Source organism: Sciurus carolinensis, chromosome 7, assembly GCF_902686445.1.
Source record: "Sciurus carolinensis chromosome 7, mSciCar1.2, whole genome shotgun sequence".
In the NCBI taxonomy this organism is placed as follows: Eukaryota; Metazoa; Chordata; class Mammalia; order Rodentia; family Sciuridae; genus Sciurus; species Sciurus carolinensis.
The window spans coordinates 126,246,286-126,261,496 of record NC_062219.1 but is presented as its reverse complement, the minus strand read 5'-3'; positions in this window follow the sequence as shown (position 1 = coordinate 126,261,496).

Here is a 15,211-nt window from a genome sequence, read left to right as displayed (position 1 = left end):
CAAATATAATTTACAATAAAAATAATAAAACCTTCTGAAATACTTATCATTTGGTTAAAATATTGTTCCTCTGTTTTCAGTAGTCAGATGTAATGAAATATACATTGTTATTAAATGACATAAAGTATGTAAAATTACATGCACAATGTATGGAAAATTGTAAGTTCTCAATACATTTCAACTCTTCTCTCTCTTATCACCTCTTACTCTACCTCAATAAACATCTTCAATAATAAATACCACTTTAAATTCAATTATTTAAAATTCAGACTTAAAATGCTGAGCAATATAGAGGTTAAAAGAGTTTCATATAAATTTGTAATTGAGCTAAAGCAATTCTTCTAAATTTGGTAACATCTTTGCATAACATTTTGAGTTATTTTTCCCCTAAAGACATGTATGCAAGTTCATTCCCACCAAATGCCATCCTGGATATTAGATGCTTTGATTCCAGATAATAAAATTATGGCTTACTTGCTAGACAGTAATGATCAAAATTAACATCTCCCTACTTAAAAACACTTTGATGAAAATAGTAAGACCAATAACCTAACCATTGTTTGACTCAACATGACAGACACTGTTCACTGCTTGAAATTTTATTCTCACTAAAATCCTGATAAATAGGTATGATTTACATTTTACCATTTTTGTGACTCAATGAGAATGAAAAATTTGCACACTTAGTAATGGTGAGACAAAGACTCAAACCCAGGATTAAAGACTATGTTTTCTTTTATACCATATTTCCTTCCAATTCTATAGCTAGCAAGACAGAAATGGCTACATATAACACAACATTGAGATGTCTTACACGATTTGAATTTAGAAGCATAAAAATAGAGGATACTGCTGTGTGCCAAGACACACATCTGTAATCCCAGAGGCTCAGGGAGGAGCTGGGAGCTAAAGCAGGAGGATTGCAAGTTCAAGGCCAGCCTCAGCAACTTAGCAAGACTCCGTCTCAAAGTGAAAACAAACAAAAAAAAATAGGAAGGACTAGAGATGTATCTCAGTGGTAGAGGGGGATTGGATTCAATCTCCAGTACTGCTGGCAGACTTAAGAAGATAAAACAAGGTTTGGTACACTTTACCACAGAATGAGGTGTCTTTTCCAGAGTGACATTGACATACGAAGTATAACTTGACAATGGAAAGTCTACATGAGAATGAACAGATATGAACCTAACATTTTTAATTCCTTCTGTTATATGTGGTTTCAGTTTTGACTTTTTAAGCTACAAATAACAATAATATACATTTGAAAAATATAAGATGATATGAGTTTAGACATTTTTAATTTGTTCTAATTAGTGATACATGAACTTTTTTGAGTCTTCACAAAACTTTAAATGTTTTTATGAAGAAAGACTACATGCAAAGATAAAAGAAATTACAAGATGAGAAAATATATAGTGTCTATTACAGAAAAGTTTAATGTAAAAATATAAATAATTTTTACATGATAATAATAAATACAAAAAGTTCAAAAGAAATAAAGAGAAGTGGGGCAAGATAAAACTATAATATCATGGTGAGAAAAGATATACAACTTTCACACACCATTAAAAAATCAAATAAAAAGGATGAGGAAATATATTGTCCATTCATTTGATAATACAGAAAAATATCACCAGAAGTTAATTTCTATCAATATCAGAAAGGTTCAACAAACTATTCTTTATGGAATATTATGCAGCATTAAAATAGTAAATTATATCTCTCTGCTCTTATGACCTTCAAAATAAATCTAAAATATGGTTAAATGAAAAAAATTAGAGGTGGAAAGTCATGTGAATTATCTCATGTTTTTAAAAATTTCTTAAAAAATATTTAATCATGTTTATTTTGTTGACCATGTGAAAAAGATGTGGAAGAAACAATGCTAACCTTGGTCACCACAAGAGGTTGATACTAGAGGAGTTTTGTGTGTTTGTGTGCACATGCACATACACATGTATGTATATAGGGATGGTTTTTAATTTCTGGGGTTACTAATTTGTAAAATCTAATATATTACTTTTATAATTTACAAAACAACATCAGGAAAAAATTAGTGCTTTAACACAAATTAACTGATCATACCCAATACTGAAAGGAACATATGCAAATGCATAAAAAATTAGTGAGGCACTATTGCAATACCTTTTTCAAATAGGAAATATAAATCTACCAAGAAATTTAAAGCATAATATAATGAGATCTATGCCAGGTACTTTATAAAATACACTATTTCACAATTCCTTGGCCCAAACTATTACCAGAAGCACAAGTAACATTGAAATACCTTTTAAAACTGTAGGAAAAGGGTTAAGTTATGAAACATCATTAAATGTATCGCATACAGCTACACAGACATCACACACACACACACACACACACACACACACACCTTCTCTACCTACTGAAAAGGAAGAAAAGGCAAAATTTGGAAAACAGGTACGTGTATGTGGTCAGATTGAAGGAAGGGAATGGCAACAGTGGCCACATCAGACATTAATAATAATCATCTCTCTGCACTCTTCTCTGAAGGAGTGAGACATTCTCAGAGTTGTAAAGCAGAAGAAACCTCCCTGCTAACCCTGGTTTGGAAGGGTAGGAATGTGTAGCTAAACTTGCTGGAAGAATTAAGTCTGCAAATTTGAGTTGAAGATTAGGCATGTGACTGCCTATCCTTTCTTATCCTGTCACTTCAACAACAAGCTTTCAAAATATCCCTTCAATAGATACCTTAAAAAAGTGAACCATTAGAATTTCTGCCTCTCTGGAGCTAGAATCTTCCAGGGCTTTATTTCTGAGTTGTGTGATCCTGGACAAGTAGATGGACATCCTTGTACCATGTATACCTATTTTTAATCATTGTGTTGATCAAAACTGAGCTGTTGTGAAGCTCAAATGAGACAATGCACACAAGTATGAATTTTGGATAGAGCCTGAAACAGTAAGAATTTAAAGAATGTGAACTGGTTATCAATTACAGAGAGGGTAATACTAATACCAATAATGATTATTGATAGTAATACTGCATCAAATTATCTCCGTTTTATGTATGAGAAAACAACTTCTTATTGTTGGTCCTGTGCTTATTATATTTTTATAATATTATGATATGAAATGACTAAATATATATGTCACTGTGTCTTTGTTTCTAACATAAGACTTAAAACACAGTTTTCCAGTAAATGAAAGTCAAGTCAATGGTAGGAGATATCAGTTTATCTGAAGGCCATGGGGCCAAAGAGGCTTCTACTCAGCAGTTGTTTTTTGCCTATTTCTATTTCTTTCATACCCCATACTCCACATTTCATTTTACATGGCACTGGTGCCAGCTCACCTACAAATTATTCTTTTATGCTGTTAGAAAATGAACTCATCCCTTGACAAGAACATGTTAACTCTGCTGTCATCTCAACTTTTGTCCTATTTGTTTATCCTACATCAATTTTTTTTAAAAAAATATACCACTGATTATTTTCTCTTTAACTGAAAAAAATCCCACTAACTCTTTGGAGAAATGTATATGTGGAGATATAATAGTGTATATATATATATATATATATATATATATATATATATATATATATATTCATTCAAAAGGATGAAAAGAACTAGTTCCCAGAGAACAAATTGGACCCTCTAGTTATTTAATGTTTCAAGCTGTGGCTGAAAATGATCTTGAGATACTTTTCCTCTAAGTGGTAGCATGATTCTCTGTAATAGACACCACTCACCTTTTTCTTAAGTGTCAAGGAGCATCCATCCATGACTTTGTACCATGTGTAGAAGGAAGACTGGTTCAAACACAGGTGGATAAATGCAATGATTTTTTTTGTGATTTCAGCCTCTGTGACATTCTTATTCAACTATATTTTTGCCCACAAATTGAGAATGAAACTAACACGAAATCTGGATTGCATCAAGAATATATGAGAAAAGTCCTTACAATAAAGTGAAAGTGTATTATGGTTACTGTCTTCAATCACTGGGGCATTTTTGACTGACTCAGTCTCTGCTCACCACATTTCTAATGAACTTCTATGAGAAGTTGATTTTAAAGAATGAGCAATATCATTGTACCTTTGAAAAGGATGTGCTTTAAAAAAAAAAAAAAACAACCAATATTTACTAAGGGACAACTATTCATACAGTGCTAGGTCCTCTATTTTAACCCAAGGGATTCTGAGTCCCTGAAGTTTAATTGGTCACTGTGTCCAAGGAGGAACTCAGTGAACTCTATTTCCAACTGCCCTAGCAGTATACTACTGGCACAAATGTGATTAAAAAAATCTTAAAACATAGGTGAAAACTAGAGTCATAAAGAATAAAACATTTTAAAAAATTCAGAATTGTTTAATTAGGGCAGCACAAAGCTAAATAAATTTATAGCCCCAAATTCCTTTCAAATAGTCTCAGGATCAAATAGGGAGTCTTTTGTTGGTTTTGAGGGAAAAACAGTATTTCTGTACTTCATTGATTTTTGTAATGAATAAGTTTGAACTAAAAATGCCTGAGATATTCAGGTTAAGAATATACACCAATAGAAGATGAAATTATGTCATGCAAAGTTACATATAAATTAAGCCACATAGATGTTTAAAATTAACATGAATTCACTGGGGTATCAAAAATAGAAATAATATGAGATTGGAGCAGGAACATTTTTTAATTTTACACACTGCATTTTGATTCACTGTACACAAATGGGGTACAACTTTTTGTTTCTATGATTGTACACGATGTAGATTCACACCATTCATGTAATCATACATATACATAGGGTAATACTGTCTGTTTCATTCCACCATCTTTCATACCCCTACCCTGCCTCCTCTCCTTTCCCTCTATGTAATCTAAAGTTCCTCCATTCTTCTCTTACCCCCCCAGAATAGTTTTTAAAATAAAATGATTTATAACTTAAAATGTACACTCTTAAGATTTTCAATTAAATGAAGGAAATTATAATTGAATTTAGCAATTATAATTTTCCTATGTACACATATAAAAATACCTTAGTGAATCATGTCCACCTGCACAAATGGGAACCAAATTAGGATAAGTTATATGCCATACTTGTATAATTTTATCAAAATGAATTCTACTGTCATGTATAACTAAGAAGAACCAATTAAAAAAATAGAAAAAAAAAATAAAGATTGGTCTCTAAAACAAACAAATCCCAAATAGCCCAATCAATTAATAGGCAGGAGAACTAAACAGATACTTCTCAAAAGAGAATATGCAAATGACCAACAAACTTGAAAAATGTTCAATTTCCTTAACAATCAAAAAAATACAAATCAAAACTACATTGAGATTTCATCTCACTCCAGTCAAAATGACAATTTTCAAGAATATAAATTATAATAAATGCTGACAACAATGTGGGGGAAAAGGTATACTTATGCATTGTTGGTGGGACTGCAAATTAGTACAACTACCTGGGAAAATCATACAGATATTCCTCCAAAAACTACAATGGAACCACCATATGACCCAGCTATCCCACTCCTTGATATTTATCCAAAAGAACTAAAGTCAGCATACTATACTGATACAGCCACATCAATGTTTATAACAGCACAATTCATAATAGTCAAGTTATTGAACCAGCCTGGATGCAAAAAAATAGATGAGTGGATAAAGAAAATGTGAAATAGAAAATGGAATCTATTACTTTGTCTCCTACTAGACTATTATGAAGTGACCAATTGAAGATATACTTGAAATGCCAGCTCAAATGCAATCCCATCCTCCAAGACCCAGCCTATACTATTTTTTTTGCTTTTATTTGTACTTTATAGTTATACATAACTGGTGAATTCATTTTGACATAATCCTATATCTACTAAAGTTAAAATTAATTTGCCCATATTAGTCTCCAGTGTCTCCTTTTTCCATTCTTTCCTCCTTCTCCCTGTTCCATATTATGTACTCTACTGTTCTTTCTTCTATATAGTTATCTATTTATTTGAATTGGCATATATATATGTATACATATATATTGACATATATAGGTACATATACATATATATAAAAATAGATAACTGAATAGTGATATTCTGTTTCAATATGTCTCTATCATACTACATCACTATAGTATATTGACTTTAGTTCAGTGAATTGTATTTATTGATTTGCACATGTTGAACCAACTTTGCATCCCCAGGATGAAAAGCACTTGATCACCATCTCTTACCTTCTTGATATGTTTTTTAATGTGGTTTGTTAATATTTTATTAAGGATTTTTGCATTTATGTTCATCAGGAATATTAGTCTGAAGCTTTCTTTTCTTGATGTGTCTTTGTCTGGTTTCATGGTATCAGGGTTATGCTAGCTTCATAGATTGTATTCAGAAGTGTTCCCTCCATTTCAATTTCATTAACTAATTTAAGACTGGTGTTAGTTCTTCAAAAGTCTGGTAGAACTCAGCTAAAACTCCATCTGGTCCTAGGTGTTTCTTTTTTGGAATGTTTTTAATTGCTATTTCAGTTTTATTGCTTGATATGGGTCTGTTTAGGTTTGCTATGTCTTCCTCATTCAATTTGAGCAGGTCTTATGAGTCTAAAAATTTGCCAATGTTTTCTAGATTTTTCAGCTTATTAACGTATAAATTTTCAAAATACTTTGTAGTAATCCCCTGAACTTCAGAAGTGCTATGGTGAAATTTCTTTTTTCATCTCTAATTTTATAAATTTGGGTCCTCTCTTTCTTTTGGTTAGTTAGGCTGAGGGTTTATCAATCTTATTTACATTTTCCAAAAACCAACTCTTTGTTGCATTGATCCTGTGTATTGTTTCATCATTCTCAATTTCATGAATTTTGACTCTGATATTTATTCTTCCCTGCCTTCCACTGATTTGGGCATCAATCTGTTCTTCCTTTCTTAAGCCCATACAGTGGGGCTTCAGGTTACTGGAATCTTCATTTTTTTCTAATATAGACACTCAATGCTATAAGCTTTCCTCTTAGAACTGTCTTTATACTGTCCCAGAGATTTTGACATGCTGTATTTCTGTTCTCTTGGTTTCTAGGAATGTCTTGATTTATTCTCTCATTTCTTCTATTATCCATTCCTCATTTAAGAGTATTGCTCAACCACTGTATTGTTTATGTAGTTTCTATTATTTTTCTAGTTGTTGATTTCTAGTTTCATTCCATTATGATCTGATGGAATGCATGTAATCAGAACAACTTTTGTGTGTTCCAAGACTTATATTGTTATCTATAATATGGTTATTTTGGAAAAGTTTCCATGAACCACTGAGAAGAAAGTAAATTCAGCTGATTTTGGGTGAAATATTCTGGGTAAATGTCCATTAGATTCATTTGATTTATAGTATTATTTAGGATGGAAATACCTTTATTGATTTAATGTTTGAGTGACCGGTATACTGATGATAGGGGTGTGGTGAAATACTTGTATATGATCGCCCACCGCCCGCGGGGACAATCACAACATGCACACTTTTCTTGATCACAGGAACCAAAAAGGCTTTATTCCACAAGTCTCAGACTTATATTGAGAACATCAGCCTATCAGAGAGTAGACTACCAGGAAAGTCAGCCTATCAAGGAACAGTCTCCAGGCAGATACCAGGATCGCCTCACGTACAACAGCCAACCAGAGTTACTTCCTAAAACTTGTTTATGAGTGCAGCTATGTCTGGCAAGCTGCCAGGCGCCATCTTAGAGATCAGGCCACGATGCGGCTCTGGGGCCCTCAGAGCCCGCCCCTGACATCTCCCCCTTATTCTTTAAATAAAGAAAAGATGACTTGGGACCATGCATGTCTTAGGTTGTCCATGGCAAATTACATCCTTACCTGTCATTGGAATTCTGACCTCCAGGCGTCAGAACCCTGTCTTAGGTTGGTATGCATTTCCACGGATCTTACCCGTCTTTGACTACTGGTCCAGCATGCTTAGCCATACTTGGGGGGTTGTGCCTGTCTCAATGGCTGTCAAAGTCTGTACTATAACCCGTTGATGACATCGGGCATCTTGGCGAGCTCTGATTTGGCTGCGTATAACATAGGCTATCCCTAAGCAGATAATAATCAGAACAGCTACTGTTCCAGCCCACTGTTTTGTCAATTCCAGGGCTTTAGATAACAAAGAGAACATCTTGGATACCGATGCAACTTGAACCCTGGTGGCATTGACTTTGAGTATTTCAGCTCATAGCTGACTGGTTAAATTATCAAACGTAGATGACCAATTACCAGTAAGGTAGACAGAGAGATTTTTAGATAACATAGTCGCAGAGCTAAGGTTATTATAAGCAATAGGGGTGACACACACTGCTCTTAAAGGATAAACACATCCCAGTCCCAAAAGTTCTTGCAAGATATCCACTTGTTCTTGTAGTAAGTCCACTCTTTGATTTACAAGGAGTATGCCTGCTGTTAGATGTTTGTTTAGGATCTCTTTAGTCTGTAAGGCTGCAGCTGTATTTTCGGCCAAGTGATTGTTGTTGCTGTCTGTATGGTTGTGTCAATGCTGCTGCAGTTGTGGCTGCCACTGCAGAGACTGCTACCGTGGCGACCACGGCCGCTGTGATGCCAACACTGGCAATTCTGCATCTGTAACAGAGACTGGGACTGGTAGGAAGGTAGGAACACACATTAAGACTGCCAGCGGGAACCTAGAAGCATTCCAACATTGAGAGAGATAGTATCCTAAGAGACTAAAAAGAGGTTGTAAGTTAGTTCAAGGGGGTCTATGAGCATCATGGTCATCAGGAGTATGTTGATCTGAGTTACTTGTTGGTACTTTCATTAGTTTACCCAATTTGAATTGAACCTTTAAATCACGTGAATTAAAAGTATCTGGATCCATTTTTAAATTTCAATTTTAGGAGCGCTCAATTTTGATACAGACAATACATGACATCAGACAACATGACATACAAATAACACAAAATCAAAGGCCTTGTAACTTTATAGGTGAATCTCCATTGCAATGTAACAGATGTTCAAAACTCTAGTTGAATAAAAAAAACAATAGAACTGATCAAAAAGGTCATGAGCTCAAAAAATATGTAGAATTCAAAAAAAAAACAAGAGTCCTGGAAAAATGAAGCGGCCATTAAGTACTTTAGTAAAGCACCATAAAATTTACTTTTGCTGGAGTTCAGGTAAGACTTTTTGCTTTTTTTTTTTTTTTTTTTTTTTTGGGTTTGAGATAGGTCTCCTACTGAGCCTTCAGGTTTCTCTATTTACATTTCAATGTAAGCCTTGACTGAGATTTGGATCTGAAAGGAGCTAAAATGTTCCAGCAGAAACTTGATGCCTAGGGCATTTTAACCCTTAATCCTGGTTAGTAATCAATTCAGATTTGGACGCAGAAAATTGTGAAACAATTATCTCCCAATATTTGTGGGGACTGGGACTACTATATCATACTCCTTACTAGGACATGCCACTGATGGTTGGGCTGGTTCTAAGAGCTGAGAGCACAGGGTCACCATGTGTGGTGTGTGTTTGCCCCATCTTTTCTTTAGTAGATCCTGTAATAGCAAGATTTTTTGTTTTACATAGTAAATCCTCCTCTTCATCTGAACTATCCTCACACTCAGTTTCATTTTCCTTGTCTGTCTCTGATCTTATTGACGCCCTTTCTGATGCTTTAGAACTTTCCTCTTTTATTTCCTCCAAAACCTCTTCCCCTTGTTTTATGACCTCTCTGCATTTGGTTCGGGCTGTTTTAGTTTCAAGAGGAATTCCATTGACCCGGAGCAAATCCTTTAAGGGAACTTCCATGCGCATTCGTGACATTTCAGTGCCCATATTTCTCTATTAAACTAACAGAATGCAAAGCACTTTAACTAGCAAAACAAAAGCGAAAACACTTACACTCAATCTCCGTCGCTTATCCCGCGAACTTTAACTCGTTTCTTATCCCACGAACTTTAACACGTCGCTTATCCCACGAACTTTAACTCTTCGCTTATCCTGCGAACTTTTACTCGTCGCTTATCCTGCGAACTTTAACCTGGCCGGACTGTACTTTACTTTCCCTGTATTTACCTGATCAGTTCCTTCTTTGTAACTCAAGTTCCCAGGTTTCGGCACCACTTATGATCGCCCACCGCCTGCGGGGACAGTCACAACGCGTACACTTTTCTTGATCACAGGAACCAAAAAGGCTTTATTCCACAAGTCTCAGACTTATATTGAGAACATCAGCCTATCAGAGAGTAGACTACCAGGAAAGTCAGCCTATCAAGGAACAGTCTCCAGGCAGATATCAGGATTGCCTCACGTACAACAGCCAACCAGAGTTACTTCCTAAAACTTGTTTATGAGTGCAGCTATGTCTGGCAAGCTGCCAGGTGCCATCTTAGAGATCAGGCCACGATGCGGCTCTGGGGCCCTCAGAGCCCGCCCCTGACACTTGTATTGGGGTCTATCTGGCATTTAAGATCAAGAAGTCTTTGTTTTATTTTTATGTAATTAGGTTCACTGACATTTGGGGCATAAATATTTACTATTGCTATGTCTTCTTGCTGGATTGTTCCATTTACTAATATGTTGTTTCCCTTCTGATTAACTGTTGCTAGACAACTGCCTTGTCATTTGTAAGAATAGTTCCTTCCGCTTCTTTTTGAACTCCATTTGCATAGAACTTTCTTTCATCTTTTTACTTTCAGCTCATGTGTGTCTTTGCCTATGAGATGAATCTCCTACAAACAGCATCTTATGTATTAATCCATTCTACCAGACTATGTCTTTTAATTCAGGAACTGAGATCACTCCATAATATTATGGATAGATATTATTTCATGTTACTTCGGTTTGTTTGCAGTTTGTACTGCTCTTATTGTTTATGGATTCTTTTATATTATTTTTATCACAGAAATATTTTATTTCTTCATGGATTCTGAAAGATAGTTCTTCTATAAATAGAAATCTTGCCTGGCAATCATTTTATTTCAGAGCCTGAAATAACTATCTTATTCCAGGCCCTCCTGGATTTTAGGGTCTGAGTTGAGAAGTCAAAAGTTAGCCTTATTGTTTTGCCTCTAAATGTGACCTAATATTTTTCTCTTACAGTTTTTAATATTCTTTCCTTGTTTTTCTAATTTAGACATTTTGATTATTATGTGTCTTAGGTTCTTTTTATCTTGTCTATGTGTGGTTCTAAAGGCCTTCTATATGTGGTTATCAATCTCATTTCTAAGGGGAGGAAATTTTCTGCTATTATCTTTCTGAAGAGGCTCTTAATGCTTTTAGCATGTTCTGTTCTATTCAGGTGACTCACAGACTTGATTTCTTGATGTTGTCCAAGAATTCTTGCATATTTTGGTTATGCTCTTTATTTTTTTTTCCTTCATTGCATACTGAGTATTCAAGTTGATATACCTTGTCTTCAAGTCCTGAAATTCTATCTTCAAAGTCTGAAATTCTATTTTCTGGGAAATCTATTCTGCTGGTGATACTTTTGAGTGAATTTTTAATTTGATTCATTGTATCTTTCATTTCCTGAACTTGTGATTGGTTTCTTTTCAATATATCTATTTATTTATTGAGATAGTCTTTCACCACCTGTATTTGTTCTCTTAATTTGTTCTTTAGATCTTCTTTTTGTTCATAAAACATTGTCTTTTATAGTCTTTTCTGGAATTTCATACACTTCCATATCATGAGTTTCTTTATTGAGGAACTGTGAATTTGGGGAGAGATTTGTTTGCCTATTTGTTTGCCTATTTCCTCATGTTTTCAAAGGTCTTAGACTCATGTATCAGCAAAGATGGGTTCCTCTTCCTTTTTTACACATGTATTTGGTATATATTTATCTCTTGTTATCTTTCTCTATGTTTTTGTTGTATGAATAAATGTCCAGGAATGGGACCCCTTTCTTTTTGTTCCTGCTTGAGACCTGATTATTGGTTTTGGGTTTTTTTATCTCCCCTATTCTATGTGTTGAAGTATTATTGGGACTTAAGGGGACTAGTTTATGTATGGAGTGAACTTTGCTGTTACTTGTCTTAGTTATGAGTGTTACTTAGCAACAGAATCTCTACTCTGTGAATTTCAAGTGTCCCACCCACTTTCCAGCCCCTCTTAGAGAGAGACAGAACAATGAATAGCAATAATGTTAGCAACCAATGTGCAGTCTTAAAATAAATGGTGTCTATTTTGACATTTACAACACTAATTACCACCTACAGATGAATGGTTAGGTCAGCATTTAACATCAGCACCAACAATAAACAACCATGAAATAGATCAGACTTTAGACAGCATGTGTCTACTCTGTCATTCACTATATTAATAATTACAACATGAATATAGTAGGAATTACACAAACTATATATTTATATAAGACAATAGAATTACAGTTCCTTAAATGAGGAGAAGACATGGTAGGAAGGCAAGAGAAAATTTGAAATATTTTTAAAGTGAACAAAGGAGAAGCAGGGGATAGGTAACAGATGAGATAAACAAAAATGGAGAGATAAAAATAACTAAAAATAATAAAGGAAAGAAAGAGAGAAAGAGGGAACAGGAAAATTTGGCTATTAGTAGGGGAAAAAGAGTGAAGAAGGGATAATAAAAAGAATAAAAACCAAGGTAAAAACAAAGAAACAAATACAAGATTAAAACAAACCAAACCCATACAAAATTTTACCTCACTAAAGTTAAGCCAAAGCTAAATAATACATAGGTGAAGATGAAAACAATTAAAAAGAGAGAAAAATTATATGAATATCTACATGTATACATATACATATTCTCAAACCTATCAGCACAATGAAGACATACATACACACACACACACACACACCCCCCACACACACACCATCACATGGATTGAAAAAAAGTAAAAAAAATTAATAATAAAAAATAAAATTAAAATTAAAAAGGGGATTCTTGCTTTTATTTCTTGTGCTATGACTACACAAATGGTATGCCTTTACTTCATGTACAGAGAAACAGTGTGTATCCCATTTGAGTACAATGAAAATAAATTTAAAAAAAAGAATTAGTATAGCAATTCTCAACAAGACTGGAAAAAATATGCCTGTGATAATAGTATGCCAAAACCCAAGATTAAAAAATGGAAACAGCAAAAAATAAAAATAAATAAAAATAAAAAGGGGAAGGGATTAAAAAAAAAAAAACAAAACTTCCTACTGAGAAACTAAGGATTTATTTCCACTGAGATGGTCAAAACTATTGACAAGGATGGATGTTCATTGCTTATGCTGTTGTGTCTTTCTATTTATTTTTTATCTATTTATTCATTTATTTGTGGGTTCTGTGACCCTTGGGTCAAGGGCTGGGGGTTATTAAGTTCCACTTTTGTGTATCTCATCAAGCTGCTAGCCACCGTGGCTAGGAACCAAAGCCGCCATAGTAGGTCTCTCTCGTCTCACCATATAGGCTGGAAAACCCTAGGGAGTGCTGACACACTATGCACTTCCACAGTGGGGCTGGTGCAGAGTTCTAAATTGAAAGTTCCAGTAGGTGAGGTTTAACCTTGGCTGGTGTTTGAAATTCTGTCAGTGGGCATTTGAAACCTGACCCACATCCCCTATTACTGGGCAAATCTCAATCTCTGCTAGACATCTTGGTCTCAGGGATCTCCCCCAAATTCCACCTTTAGGGTGAAGAGTCTAAGCCTCATTTATTCACTGGAAATGGATGTGGATCACCCAGGATCAGACCTGGAGTGCAGATGTGCCTGCCTGCCTAGTTACTGGCATCTTTTGAGCTGTTCATATGGGATGCCAGCAACAAAGGGGGAACTCCCTCCTTAGTATCCTGAAACTTGATTGCCCTGGTCACAATTCTGTATGTACATGTTTTAATCACGTTGGTTCAGGCACACTCTGGACCCCACGATAAGCAGTTGTGGGGTGAAGAAGGCAACTGTCTTTATGAGTTTCCAGTTTGCTGTTTCTGCTAGATGCCTCCAGGCCACTTAAAACTCGTTCCTGCTGCACTGGATTGTCTGCTTGTGGGTTGAATGTTTTGGTGTGTTTCACTCAATACTTTCTCCCATCATCCCTGAATCACTTAAGATCAGGTTTTCCACAGGTTGACTGTGGAAAAGCTGGTGCATCTCTAATGTATTATTTCTTATTTTATGTTCAAAGTTTCTAACTTTGTCTCTATGATTATTTTACTGTCCAATGCTGAATTTCAATGAATTCCTTGCTAAAATGAAGTCTTTCCACTGATTAGATGCTGTGTTGAGGAACTGCCGGGGAGTGCACTTTTCCTCTATTCTGTCATCTTCTGACTTGTAGAGTATACTTGAAATCAATTATCTTAAAGCCAAAAGGACCAGGGGCTCAGTTACCTCAGTATCATGTGATCAATAGAGGTGTTAGCTAAGATAGAGAAGAATACAACATGAAAAGAATTAGCAGACAGTGGATATAATTTGTGGATCTGAGGTCAGCTGTCATTTTATAAGTTCTCCCTAAATATAGTGTCCCTTTGAGAACTTCCAGAATTCATGCAAAGGAGTGGATCTGAACATTTAAAGGAGTATACAATATTGGAAATTAGAATGCCCTGCTCAGATCTCACTTGCAAAGGGTCCAGTGAAACTTAGGAAGATCTGGAATTACAACTTGACATTTCCTTCTCATCAATCACGATTCCTCCCCTTTCCTTTCAAAGATGTTGACACAAAAATTCTTCCCTAATAAACCTCCTCCTAAATGTTAATTTCTATTTCTGAGTCTGCTTCCTGGGCAAGTCCATCTTCAAAATGTATTTCAGGATCAGTGAATCAAATAGTTACACACATGAAGTCACACATACACCAATATTTCATATATCCCTACTACAAGGCATTTATATAAATATGATTTAATGTCAATAAGTCAGGCATAGTTGTCTAAGAAAAACACTGCAGGCAAGCAAGGCAAATACATATTTTTAGAGTGAGTGGCCCTTAAATTTGCACTCTATGCAAATTTAAGGTTGACCATTTTTAAAGGTCCTGAGTGAGGGTCTTATTCTCCCAGCACTTGATCAATTGGGAATCTCATGAGACCATAGATGTGAATTGAGAGTGTAGCACTGATGGAGCAGCAGCAGGTGATAGGTGACAGGGCCACTCGCTGATATAACTTAATCAAAATAAGCTATATTTGCTATAAATCCCTTCCTTACTCTCCACTTAACCTTTTCAGTCACCTAACAAATGCTTTAAAGAAAAATGATTCCATGCTCTGAGTTTAAAGGTGTAA